The following is a 14,407-nucleotide window of genomic DNA, read 5'->3' on the forward strand; positions in this document are numbered from 1 at the left end:
CTCTTACACACATCCCAAAACTCTAAACGGTGCACACATGTTTTTTCATCTACATCATTTACACTACACAGTCATAGATAGACACAGAGCCAACAAGTGCAGACTATATCTTAGACTAACTAGTGTCTTCTAGCCAAGCATCTACCCGGTAGTTTGCCTTTTTTAAATGCATGTTGCAATGTTTTCTAAATGAAAAGACATATGTGTGACACGTATCAATTCACGTTACACCCATTACAGCTAAAAATAGAAATTTTATTTACAATGATAATTTTATCACAGCTGCTGCTGTTTTCAACAAGAGTGAGTGGTATTTAAACCTCTCATGCAACCCCATGCGTCACTGTGATCAGGGACCGTATTAAGTACGGTTGGCCCCATTAATGATGTCACTCCTCGAGTTATCCTGCCTCGCTTGGATGAATGCCTCACAAACCACACTGAGACCGCTAGATATCGTCCATGAAAAAGGAAACTAAAAACCATTGGTGTGGATAAGGACTGTGCCCTAAAGGTTTCTACCATCGCCAAACTGAGCCATTGCAGAACAGTGTAACTCTAACATGCACTAATAATGCACTAATAATTCCCCCTTTCCCCCTCCTCCCACACTGTGCAACATCCTACCCCTCAAGTGCAATATCCACAGTGCAATACCCACCCACTACCGTCTGACACTATGATTGTTATTTGTGTATTGTTATTTTGTATATTGTTGTTATTTTGTATATTGTACAGTAGTGTAACATTGTATATTGTATAGTATTTTATGTTTCTGTATAGTATTTTATGTTCCTTGTATAGTATTTTTTGTTTCTATTTTATTACTTGTGTGATTTTATTACTGAACCTTGAGTTTGAGTCCCAAATCTCGTTGTATGCTAATATAATGACAATAAAGTAAGAAGCAAAGCCAGATCCATACGGAGAGAGAGCGCGACAGAGAGAAAGACACAGTCAACATCAACGCCCAGAGAGACCGTGATCGCAGAAGACGGAAGAAGTGCTGCTGAGATGCTCCAGACTCCCAACTCGGAACCCCATCCGCCACTTCTTCTGCTTACGTCAAAGGATTACAGAGGAAAAAGGGAAAAAGAGACAGTTGTGTTTGCTGACAGGGTGGAGTGTCATAGAAATATTATCATGTCATTATAGATCTGTGTTGAGATATCATACATATTCTATCATTGTACAACTTGACTGGTTTAATACGCTCAGACAACTACTACAGTGTGTGTGTGTCTCTTGAAGGGACTGCAAGGTTATATTTTCTCTTCCTAGCCAGCCAAAGTAAGGCTGTGTTATTACTTCCCCTAACTGAGAACCCAGTTTGTTTATATTTTCAGTCATATCTGAATGTCTAGTGGACGTCATTTCAATTGTGTATTAATGTACGTCTGAGCTCTTTGTCACTTTGCTGGTCAGACTCTTGTGTGTGTGAACATGAAGTCTCTGAATGTAAACTGAACTTTCTACTGTTCTAAACTGAACTTTCTACTGCTCAGCATGAGACTGCAGTCCTAAAGGACTCACACACACACGAAGCAGCTTCATATCAGTGACTGGCTCTGTGGATGATATTTACAAAGCTTATATCTGCTAAAGATTAATACAAAACCATCTCAATCTTCCTATTCCACAATGCAAAGCATCTAAGACATCCTCTTTTTCCGCTGGCAAGCATTAGTGCTAACATTTACTACCACAAATTAGAGCTAATGTCGGCTACCAGATGTAGCTGCTAACTATAGCTACTGTTTATCGAAGACAATCTTTTATTTATGCTAACAAGTGTCAGTTGTATCATTTGGTAGCTGACATAGCAGCTCTTTAGTAACAACTCTTTGCTAGTGGCTCTTTGCTAGTGGCTCTTTGCTAGTGGCTCTTTGCTAGTGGCTCTTTGCTAGCGGCTCTTTGGTAGCACATCTTAGTGCTAATGCTTGACAGTAGCCAAAGAGGATAGGGACTAGACAGACTATTTTTGTGGACATCAAATATGCGTGGGGCAGAAATATATTGACACAAATAGGAAGCAAGATGCTAATCTTCCAGGCTACGTCTGTCATCAGCTCTGGATAAATACAGAGGACTAGACATGAATGGAGTGGGATGTAAAACTTGATTGAGGAACAACTCTGCAATGTTTAGGGTCTTCGAAGCCCTTTAGAAATATTTAACCTCTTAACCCTTTCACTGCTACACGACAGAAGGTTAACCCTTTACTATCACACAACCGACGGGTTAACATAATCTAGTCTAGTCTGACATAATCTAATCTAGTCTGACATAATCTAGTCTAGCCTGACATAATCTAGTCTAGTCTGACATAATATAATCTAGTCTGAAAGGATCATAATCTAGTCTGATATAATCTAGTCTAATCTGACATAATATAATCTAGTCTGACATAATCTAGTCTAGTCTGACATAATCTAGTCTAGCATGACATAATCTAGTCTTGTCTGACATAATCCAGTCTAGTCTGACTGAATCTAAACTAGTCTGATATAATATAGTCTAGTCTGACATAATCTAATCTAGTCTGACATAATCTAATCTAGTCTGACATAATCTAGTCTAGTCTGACAGAATCTAAACTAATCTGATATAATCTAATCTAGTCTGAAATAATCTAGTCTAGTCTGACATAATATAATCTAGTCTGATCTAATCTAGTCTGACATAATCTAGTCTAGTCTGACATAATATAATCTAGTCTGATATAATCTAGTCTAGTCTGATATAATCTAGTCTAGTCTGATATAATCTAGTCTAGTCTGACAGAATCTAGTCTAGCCTGACATAATCTAGCCTAGTCTGACATAATCTAGTCTAGTCTGACATAATATAATCTAGTCTAGGCTGACATAATATAATCTAGTCTGACAGAAACTAATCTAGTTTGATATAATCTAGTCTAGTCTGATATAATATGGCCTAGTCTGACATAATCTAGTCTAGTCTGATATAATCTAGTCTAGTCTGATATAATCTAGTTTTGTCTGATATAATCTAATCTAGTCTGACATAATCTAGTCTAGTCTGACATAATATAATCTAGTCTTTTATTTTTTTTAATCCTCTCGACTTCCCTCCCGCTCACTCAGCCAAACGAGTTAGTATGACGATCGGCCCAAGCCACAGGCAATGCTGACTCCGGGAGTCGAGACCGCAGCCTCTTGCATTGGTGACAAGCGCAATCTCCGCTACGCCACCCGACCGCGTAATATAATCTAGTCAAGTTTCAAGTTTCTTTAATAGTTGTCATACAGAAGTACAGAATACTTTTATACAAAATGCTTCTTACTGTTTCGCTCCAGAGACTGTGTTAGACAAGATAGTATGAAATAAAATAGTATAGCATGTAAAATAGAAGTAAAAATAGAGGTCACAGTGTTCAGTATAGACATATGTACAATGTTCGATGCAGAATAGAAGTAACTGAGTTACCATACAATATACAATATACTATGCAATGTACTAATATACAATACTATATAGTGCAGAGCAGAAATGGGATGAGGTACAATTTAGGTACAATTTACAGTAAGGTGTGCGAGTTGTAGTGCAAATCCTTTACCAATAAATAAAGTGTAAAGTGTGTTTAGGCAGGGCCGCCTCAGGGGGTGTGCGAGCAGTGCGGTCGCACAGGGCCTCGCGGGAAGGGGGGCCTCGCACACAAAAAAAATAAAAAAAATAAAAAAAAAATATTTTATTTATTATTATTTTTTATTATTATTATTATTATTATTATTATTATTATTATTATTATTATTATTATTATTATTTTTTTTTTTTTTTTTGAGGCCCCCCTTGCATGTTAGACAGTTCAGTCAGGCTAGCCATGTCGGCTTAGCTAAAGGCAGGGACAGCTAGTTAGCTTTAGCTACGTTATAATATTGAGTGCTAACGTGTGGTTCAGTCGGGATAGCCATGATGATGTCGGCTAGTAGCTAGCTTAGCTAAAGGCTAACTAGCGTTAGCTAACCTAGAGAGTGCGCGTGCAGCATTGTTATGCCAAGATGAAGAGGACGGTCATTCCGGCATGGTGGTGTAGTGGTTAACACTGTCGCCTCACAGCAAGAAGGTCCAGGGTTCTATTCCCGCTTGGGGACCAGGTTTCCATGATGCCAGTTACACAGGTGGGGTATCTCCCAGGCCTTTCTGTGTGGAGTTTGCATGTTCTCCCCGTGCTTGCAAGGGTTCCCCCCCCCGATAAGATAAACCCAATGGAAAAACATGCACAACAATAGATCGCTAACGCTGTGGCGTCCTTGACGAAGACGGACAGGAGCACTTGGATTGGTCCCCTGGCGCGGCTCACGTTGACGCCTGTCTGCTCCCGGCTGCCCTTGGGGGGGAAGGACGACGGGATGGGTTAATCGCAGATACGAATTGCATGCATGCATCGCATGTGTGCCGATTGATGACCTCTGAGCAGGTCCTAAATTATTATTATTATTATTATTCGGCAGATGAACTTCATTAACTCCACGCGGTTGTCTCCATCCTCTTGGACGTTTGGTGAGTTTTTAATGCACTCTATTCTATTCCCGCCGTGGATATATCTCTCTCTCTCTCTCTCTCTCTCGGGAGCCAAATGGGCCGGCTAGCTGTTGTAGCTAATGTTATATTCAGCCAAGCGGGCCGGCTAGCTAACATAGCTAACGTTATATTGAGCCAAACGGGCCGGCTAGCTGTTGTAGCTAATGTTATATTGAGCCAAAGCGGGCCGGCTAGCTAACGTAGCTAACGTTATATTGAGCCAAACGGGCCGGCTAGCTGTTGTAGTAGCTAACGGTGTGTGGCCTGGTGTCAGTACCTGGCTACTCTATTCGCAGTTAGCCTATTTAGCTGATGTCGGCCATTGGCTCCTTGCTACTTTGTTTTATCTGGTATAGACCCTCTTTTCTTTGGATTTAAGTGTTGATCTTTGTCCTTTTGGATCTATGTATATTCATGTTGCCTTTGTGAAGTTATCTTTTCCTTCTGTTTCGTTCTTCCATTAAAAGTTGAATATCCCTTAGGGGCTCATCTTTGCTTATCTCTCTTATACATGCTCTCTCTCTAACACACACACACACACACATACATGCTCTCTCTCTCTAACACACAAACACACATGCTCTCTCTCTCTCTCTTTCTAACACACACAGACATGCTCTATATCTCTCTCTAACACACAAAATGACATGCTCTCTCTCTATATATTTCTCTCTCTTTCTAACACACATATACATGCTCTCTCTCTAACACACACACACAAACAGACATGCTCTCTCTCTATCTCTCTCTTTCTAACACACACAGACATGCTCTATCTATCTCTCTCTCTTCAATTCAAATGGGATTTATTTCACATTCTTGTATTTCTCCCAGTAGATATGGGAGTTTTGAGTTAATGTCCATGTTTTCAAAGTCTCTTTGGGTGTTTGCAATTTGTGGGAAGTATATGTCTTGGTATAGTGGGCGGGTTGTTAAGAAGTGGAGCTCGGTTTCCACCTCATCTTGTGTGCAGTGGGTCTGTCTTCGCTTGGGAGCCAGGTCTGCCTATGGCGGCCTTTCTCGATGGATAGGCTGTGCTCGCTGAGTCTGTACCTAGTCAAGGATCTTCTTAGTATTGGGTCAGTCACAGTGCTCAGGTATTCTGCCACTGTGTACTCTCTGTTTAGGGCCAAATAGCATTTCAATTTGCTCTGGGTTTGGGTTGTTTCTTTCCAATGTGTCTCTCTCTCTCTCTCTCTCTGGCCTTGCTCTGGTGGAGGGTCAGGGGCATTGCCGGGTCTGTGCAGCGATAACACTGTATATTGACTGTAGAACGGGAGCTCTCTCTCGCTCTCTCTCTTGCTATATGTTGACTGTATCATGCCCAGCGCTATTATTTAAGAATATGTTGACTGTATGAAAAAAAAAATCTCGTTTAAATCTCGCACAGGGCCTCGCATTTCTCCCAGGCGGCCCTGTGTTTAGGTGTTCTAAAGTGTGTAAAGTGGGTGCTGCAGTGAGTTGCCTGTTTAAAGTGAGTGTGTGCGTGTGGATGTGTGTGCTGTGTGCATTTGATGGTTGCTGCATAGTGTTTATTGTTCGTTGAGCAGCCTGATGGCCTGGGGATAGAAGCTCCTTCTGAGTCTTTCTGTGCTCGCCTTAAGACTCCGGTATCGCTTGCCTGACCGCAGCAGTTCAAAGAGGCAGTTGTTCGGGTGGCTGGAGTCCTTGATGATTCTCTTAGCCTTCCCCCTGCACCGCTTGTTGTAAATGTTCTGGAGGGTGGGAAGCCCCCCTCCTGTGCGTTTGGCTGAACGTGTCACTCTTTGTAGTCTGCTACGGTCTAGTCTAATCTGATATAATCTAGTCTAGTCTGACAGAATCTAGTCTAGCCTGATATAATCTAGTCTAGTCTGACATAATATAATCTAGTCTAGTCCAGTGGTTCCTAAACTGTGGGGCGCGAGCGCCCTCTAGGTGGTGTGTGACATGAAAAGCCTAATGGTGGTCAATAAAAAAAAGTTTTTTTTTTTTTTTTTACAATAAAATGTCATACAAATCTTAGTCAAACCTTTAGTATTATGGATATTAAACATGCTGGCAGAGTACATGCATCCATGTTGTCGTGAACATTTTAATTAAATAAAGAAATTCCCTATCCATAGTCGCTGTGGGAAGAGATGAAATAAAAAATTAAATCTGTGCACGGAGACCAGCAACAATTTTTTCTAACAGAAACCCATTGGGGGGTGCGTCAGCTAGGTCGGGAGGTGACAGGGGGTGCATGGCCAAAAAAGTTTGGGAACCGCTGGTCTAGTCTGACATAATATAATATAGTCTAGTCTGACATAATATAATATAGTCTAGTCTGACATAATATAATATAGTCTAGTCTGACATAATATAATATAGTCTGATATAATCTAGTCTGACATAATATAATATAGTCTAGTCTGACATAATATAATATAGTCTAGTCTGACATAATATAATATAGTCTGATATAATATAATATAGTCTAGTCTGACATAATATAATCTAGTCTGATATAATCTAGTCTGACATAATATAATATAGTCTAGTCTGATATAATATAATATAGTCTAGTCTGACATAATATAATATAGTCTAGTCTGACATAATATAATATAGTCTAGTCTGACATAATATAATATAGTCTGATATAATCTAGTCTGACATAATATAATATAGTCTAGTCTGACATAATATAATATAGTCTGATATAATCTAGTCTGACATAATATAATATAGTCTAGTCTGACATAATATAATATAGTCTAGTCTGACATAATATAATATAGTCTGATATAATCTAGTCTGACATAATATAATATAGTCTAGTCTGACATAATATAATATAGTCTAGTCTGACATAATATAATATAGTCTGATATAATATAATATAGTCTAGTCTGACATAATATAATCTAGTCTGATATAATCTAGTCTGACATAATATAATATAGTCTAGTCTGATATAATATAATATAGTCTAGTCTGACATAATATAATATAGTCTAGTCTGACATAATATAATATAGTCTAGTCTGACATAATATAATATAGTCTGATATAATCTAGTCTGACATAATATAATATAGTCTAGTCTGACATAATATAATATAGTCTGATATAATCTAGTCTGACATAATATAATATAGTCTAGTCTGACATAATATAATATTTAAGCATTACATCACGCGCAGGAGTGGTTTGTGAACAATAAACCATGCCTAGGGGTGGTCGTTAGGCCCGAGGCGCAGCCGAGGGTCGTTAGACCCCCCTAGGCATGGTTTATTGTTCACAAATCACGACTGCAAGTGGTGTAAAGCTTTTATACAACTGCCAGATTCATCCAACCTTATTTCTATACAATAAACACACATTAATCGAAGATTTATTGAAAAAACCATCCGCCAGAAAAAGTAGTTCCCACAACTACAAAAAAGACAAGTTGCCTCCATGTGGAAGCAGCTTGAAGTGCATACAACCAAACTAACACATCCAACTGTGTATTATTGGAATGATTGAGAGAAGTTGCCTCATGTGGAAGCAGCTTGAAGTGCATCCAACCAACTAACACATCCAACTGTGTATTATTGGAATGATTGATTGAAAATGTTATTACCAGATGCAGAATGGGTACAAACAGTACGGCTCAATACACACAATTGTTAAGGGAATGCAGACCTACTTTCCATAGAACTTCATTCTTAGATGCTTCTATATAAAGTAGGTAAAACAAATTAAAAAGTTTTCTTTGCCCTATAGGAAAAAAAAACGTTTTCTTCGCCCTATTTTTTTATTTATTTCTTTTAGCCTAAACTTAAACAGTTGGAAACCAGGGGTACAGTAATAAAATTAGCAATCAACCAATCAATCAATTCAATAGACCATGCTCACTTAAAACAGCGCTGCTTCTCTCTCAGTCTGACTCCCCCGCTGTTGCAGACAGGAGTGTGTGTGTGTGTGCGTGTGTGTGTGTGTGTGTGTGTGTGTGTGTGTGTGTGTGTGTGTGTGTGTGTGTGTGTGTGTGTGTGTGTGTGTGTGTGTGTGTGTGTGTGTGTGTGTGTGTGTGTGTGTGTGTGTGTGTGTGTGTGTGTGTGTTTGTGGGTACGCCAGCGTCGGACAGTGTGAGAGTGAACGCTGCAGTCAGTGGGAAGGAAGTAGAAATTTAAATCAATCAATTAATCAATCAATCAATCCGCGATTTTCTTTTGTTCTAGATTGACTCAAGACCCATCAATTACATCATCCAACATTGTTTAAAGGACTAACACATTCCCCTTGACAGAATCGCTTCATATTTAGTCGTTATGGCGCTATCAACATTCTGGCGCTATCAACATTCTCCCGGAGTGAGCCGGTGGAGTGATATGTGATTCGGTTGTGGATTGTTGCCAATAAAGACGTGTAAATGGACTGTTTCAGCCAATCAGAATCGAGAAATTTGCATGCCGTTGTATAAAGTCTGATAATCTAGTCTGACAGAAGTCACCAGAGGACATGACAGCATTGTGGCCATCTCCAGGACCAGAGGACAGACATATACACACACACACACACACACACACACACACACACACACACACACACACACACACACACACACACACACACACACACACACACACACACACACACACACACACACACACACACACACACACACACACACACACACACACACACACACACACACACACACACACACACACACACACACACACACACACACACACACACACACACACACACACACACACACACACACACACACACACACACACACACACACACACACACACACACACACACACACACACACACACACACACACACACACACACACACACACACACACACACACACACACACAGTTGACAGTATGTGGTCCCAGAGTGACTTCTCCAGGCAAAGTGGACGGCTTGGTACTTCCTGATATATCTGAGCGATGGAGGGAGAAAGTGAGATAGACCACAGAGAGAGAGAGAGAGAGAGAGAGAGAGAGAGAGAGAGAGAGAGAGAGAGAGAGAGAGAGAGAGAGAGAGAGAGAGAGAGAGAGAGAGAGAGAGGGAGGGAGATAGAGAGAGAGGGGGGAGGGATATACAGAGAGACGAAGTGAGGAAGGGGGGACAGAGACCACAGAGATTGAGGGAGAGAGAGAGAGGGAGAGAGATAGAGAGAGAGGTGGAGAGTACAGTGACCTCTCTCTCTCTCTCCTCTCCTCTTGTCAGCAGGGGTTTCCAGTACTGTAGGACCCGCCTCCCTCCCTCCTATTGGTTGTTTCTGTGCTGTTGTGTTTAGATTAACACTGAGGGCCAACACCTGGCTGTGCACTTCAGAACCCAGCAGCTGGTCCACACTGAGGGCCAACACATGGCTGTGCGCTTCAGAACCCAGCAGCTGGTCCACACTGAGGGCCAACACCTGGCTGTTAGTGTTAGTGATGTTAACCCTTTCACTGCCACACGACAGCCGGTTAACCCTTTCACTGTGACAATACAGAAGGTTAGCCCTTTACTATCACACAACCGACGGCTGTTTGATAGTAAAGGGCTAACCTTCTGTCGTGTGGCAGTGAAAGGGTAGATTCACCGATTCGCATCAGTGCATTGGCATAAACGTTCACGATGTGAGTGCACCGGTGGAATAAGTGCGCATCGGCTAGAATTCAGGTTGAACTCGCAATGCATATCTCTTGTTAGCATCTTTGCATCGGTCAAAACCGATTCATTCATATAATTTCCTCTCATCCACTTCTGTCAGCAGTGCACTGACTGCACACACAGCAGATACTATCTTTGCTTCGCTACTACAGAAGGCGAGAACCGTGTCACAGTTATCAACAAACAGTGGAAGTCGAGGAGGAGACATGCATTGAATTGAGCAACTGGCTAACGCTAAACTATCTAACAACTAACTAACGTGACTCTGCAACACCAGTTCCATTAGTGAGGAAATGGGGGGGGTATATTGACGACGCTTGACAACAGGTTCAAAGATAACTTCACATTTATTGGCAATTAGTTTCTTTATATCGCTTCCTTCCTCCAGGTTCAAACTGTGTTGTTGACAAAATGCCATCATGGTGTGGTTAGGGTGACCAGGTGTCCCCCTTTTGGTTGTACTGTCCCACCATTTGACCAAATGTCCTGCGTCCCTCATATTGAGAGGATGTCCCTCTTTTCGAAGCCAAAAAAACATGCGTCTAAAAGCCCCTCCCTACAGACAGTAAACGTAGCAACCCGCCTCTTGTCCACACACATTGCTCTGATTGGTTATAGTACTTTAGCGTGCTGCTTGCCTGCTTGTGACGTGACTGAGACTGAGTCGTGACGCTACCTCATATCGCAAATCTGATTGGTCAAAAAAAACACAACAACATTACAAGCGAACTAGTTCAAGATGGAAAGCAGTAAAAAGAAACGGACCTGCAGTTACAACCAAGACTGGCAAACGACACATGACTGGGTGAGGCAGATGGCAGGCAATCCGCAGCAGGCTTTCTGTGTTTTGTGTCATAGTTCGTTTTCAATTGCGCATGGAGGAGAATACAACTTGAAGCGCCACAGTGGACGTGAGTCTCACTTGAAAGTGGCTCACCAAAAAGAAACATCCAGATCTATGGATACGTTTCTTTTTAAACCAAACAATGATAGCCAGACGGACAAGGTCACTGCAGCTGAGATAACAAGTGTCTATCACACAGTACAACACTCCCATTCATACAGGTCAGCCGACTGTGGTAACCTTTAACCTTTGATTTAAATCTATTCGGTGAAGACCATGGCAGTTATTCTAATATAGAAACACAATTTATTTGTATTATTATTTTTGTATTATACTACACTGTTTTCCCTAGTTCTGTGTTAACAGGGAATATCAAACACAAGACATTCCTGTCAAGTGATGACGTTTGAATATTTAAAACAGATGTTAGGTGGCATTTAATTTGTATTTATTTTGATTTAACCTTTAACCTTTGATTTAAATCTATTCAGTGAAGACCATGGCAGTTATTCTAATAAAAAAAATTACATTATCTATCTGTCCCACTTTGTCCCACTTTGTCCCACCAAAATCGTACTGTTGTCCCACTTTGTCCCACCAAAATCTTACTGTTGTCCCACTTTTGGACTTTTTGCAACTGGTCACCCTAGGTGTGGTTAGCTACGGAGCATCAGAACGCTCAAACGCGCGCTTTCTCTCTCTCTCTCTCTCTCTCTCTCTCTCTCTCTCTCTCTCTCTCTCTCTCTCTCTCTCTCTCTCTCTCTCTCTCTCTCTCTCTCTCTCTCTCTCTCTCTCTCTCTCTCTCTCTCTCTCTCTCTCTCTCTTTCTGTCTCTAAGTTCAATGATTTAAAGTAGCCAAACTTTACAATATAAATACTAACTGGATAGTTGATGATAAACATTTAATTTCATTATCTGAAATATTATAAAATCATTAAGTCTGCTATAAGCCATTATCCCTTGTGTGTGATTATTAATGTTTCACAGTAGTGTGTATACCGTATAAAGTGTGTGTGTGTTTTTATATAAATTGTCTTACAGTAGATTATTTTAATTTTAATAATAATATAAGCTGCATATAAGGAATACAACCAAATCCTCATACCATAAAATTGTATAATTATTTTGCATCGTGTTGAATCGCATCGTATCGCCTCGAATCGCATTATGTTGAATCAAATCGTATCGAATCGTATCGTATCTCAACAGGGGTGAATCGTATCGCATCGCCCGGTGCTTCAAATGTATCGTTAATGTATCGTATCGTTGGCACCATATCGAGATGCGCATCGCATCGGCCTCAGTGATGGAGATGCACACAACATGGTCTCCACACACACGCACAAGTGCATGCATGCAGCACACACACACACACACACACACACACACACACACACACACACACACACACACACACACACACACACACACACACACACACACACACACACACACACACACACACAATAATCTACATACATTTGATAGTCTACTCTAGGTATTTGATAAGTCTATTACTAATTAATTAAATTTAAAATTAAATAATTATTTTAATTTAAATTTTTTTTATTAAATTAATACAGAACTACTAGTATTATATGTATTTGATAGTCTACTATAGGTATTTGAAAGTATATTTGATAGTCTACTCTAGGTATTTGATAGTCTACTCTACGCAGGGCCGCCTCAGGGGGTGTGCGAGCAGTGCGATCGCACAGGGCCTCGCGGGAAGGGGGGCCTCGCACAAAAAAAAATTAAAAAAAAAATTAAATTTTTTTTTTTTTATTTATTATTTTTTTATTTTTTTATAATTTTTTTGCGAGGCCCCCCTTCCCGCGAGGCCCTTTTTCATCACAGACCTACAATCTAGTTTTTCTTATATGCTTATATATTTCACATTAGACACGTTTGTAGAATGTGTCTGACTTGTTCCTGGCTCTGCGGCTCTGCAGATACACTATTGGAGCTCTGGGGCTCTGCAGCAGACATACTATTGGTTTCAACGAAGGGAGGGGTTACATGTGTACAGTCGGCCGGCGTGCGTCAGCTGTGTCTGACTATTTCGCGCGTGCAGCATTAGAGGTTATGCCAGCCAAGACAAAGAGGACGGTCGTTTGGCAGATGGACTGAAGATGAAAGTTGTTGCATGTTAGACAGTTCAGTCAGGCTAGCCATGTCGGCTTAGCTAAAGGCAGGGACAGCTAGTTAGCTTTAGCTACGTTATAATATCGAGTGCTAACGTGTTGTTCAGTCGGGATAGCCATGTCGGCTAGTAGCTTAGCTAAAGGCTAACTAGCGTTAGCTAACCTAGAGAGAGCGCGTGCAGCATTGTTATGCCAAGATGAAGAGGACGGTCGTTCGGCAGATGAACTTCGTCAACTCCACGCGGTTGTCTCCATCCTCTTGGACGTTTGGTGAGTTTTTAATGCACTCTATTCTATTCCCGCCGTGGAGATATCTCTCTCTCTCTCTCGGGCCGGCTAGCTATCGTGGCTAACGTTATGTTGGCTAACGTTACGTGGAGCCAGCGGGCCGGCTAGCTATCGTAGCTGACGTTCTGTTGGACCAGCGGGCCGGCTAGCTATCGTAGCTAACCTTATGTTGAGCTAGCGGGCCGGCTAGCTATCGTAGCTAATGTTATGTTGAGCTAGCGGGCCGGCTAACTATCGTAGCCAACGTTATGTTGAGCTAGCGGGCCGGCTAGCGGGCCGGCTAGCTGTCGTAGACGTTATGTTGAGCCAAGCGGGCCAACTAGCTATCGTAGCTAACGTTATATTGAGCCAAGCAGGCCGGCTAGCTGTCGTAGCTAACGGTATATTGAGCCAAGCGGGCCGGCTAGCTGTTGTAGCTAACGTTATATTGAGCCAAGCGGGCCGGCTAGCTGTATACGTTTGACAAAAAAAACTATACAGTCTGGAGAGATTGATTTATGACGCAATGACATTTGGGACTGGTACAGGTCCCGTCGGGTGGAAGAGGTTCGGCTGCCCTCTGAATCATAGTCTAAATCAGCGACTGTCAGAAGGAGAGGCAGCGGAGACGGAAGCCCTTCAGCTGCACACAAGGTGTGATTACGCTGCTGGAGTCCTCGCCACGCTTCCTCTCAGCACTCAGAACACCTCTGGCAGGAAACCATTGTTACAGTTGAATGGAAACCTTGATTTATAGGGATTAAAGTGAAGATCGTTCATGTGGGTCAGAGGGTTCTCAATGAATAAAGGACCATTGAGACCTTCGATTCAAGATTCTTTTTTTTATTTAGTCAATTTGCACATTTATTATTGGTAGGTACAAAGTAAATCTTGCAGTGTCAAATTAACACTATTCCAGAGTGTATTTGTTCCCAACTACAATTAGTGTTAAATTGACTCTTGCTCTTGAGTTAATT

This window comes from Notolepis coatsorum (genome assembly GCF_963971535.1).
Source record: "Notolepis coatsorum genome assembly, chromosome: 9".
Classification (NCBI taxonomy): Eukaryota; Metazoa; Chordata; class Actinopteri; order Aulopiformes; family Paralepididae; genus Notolepis; species Notolepis coatsorum.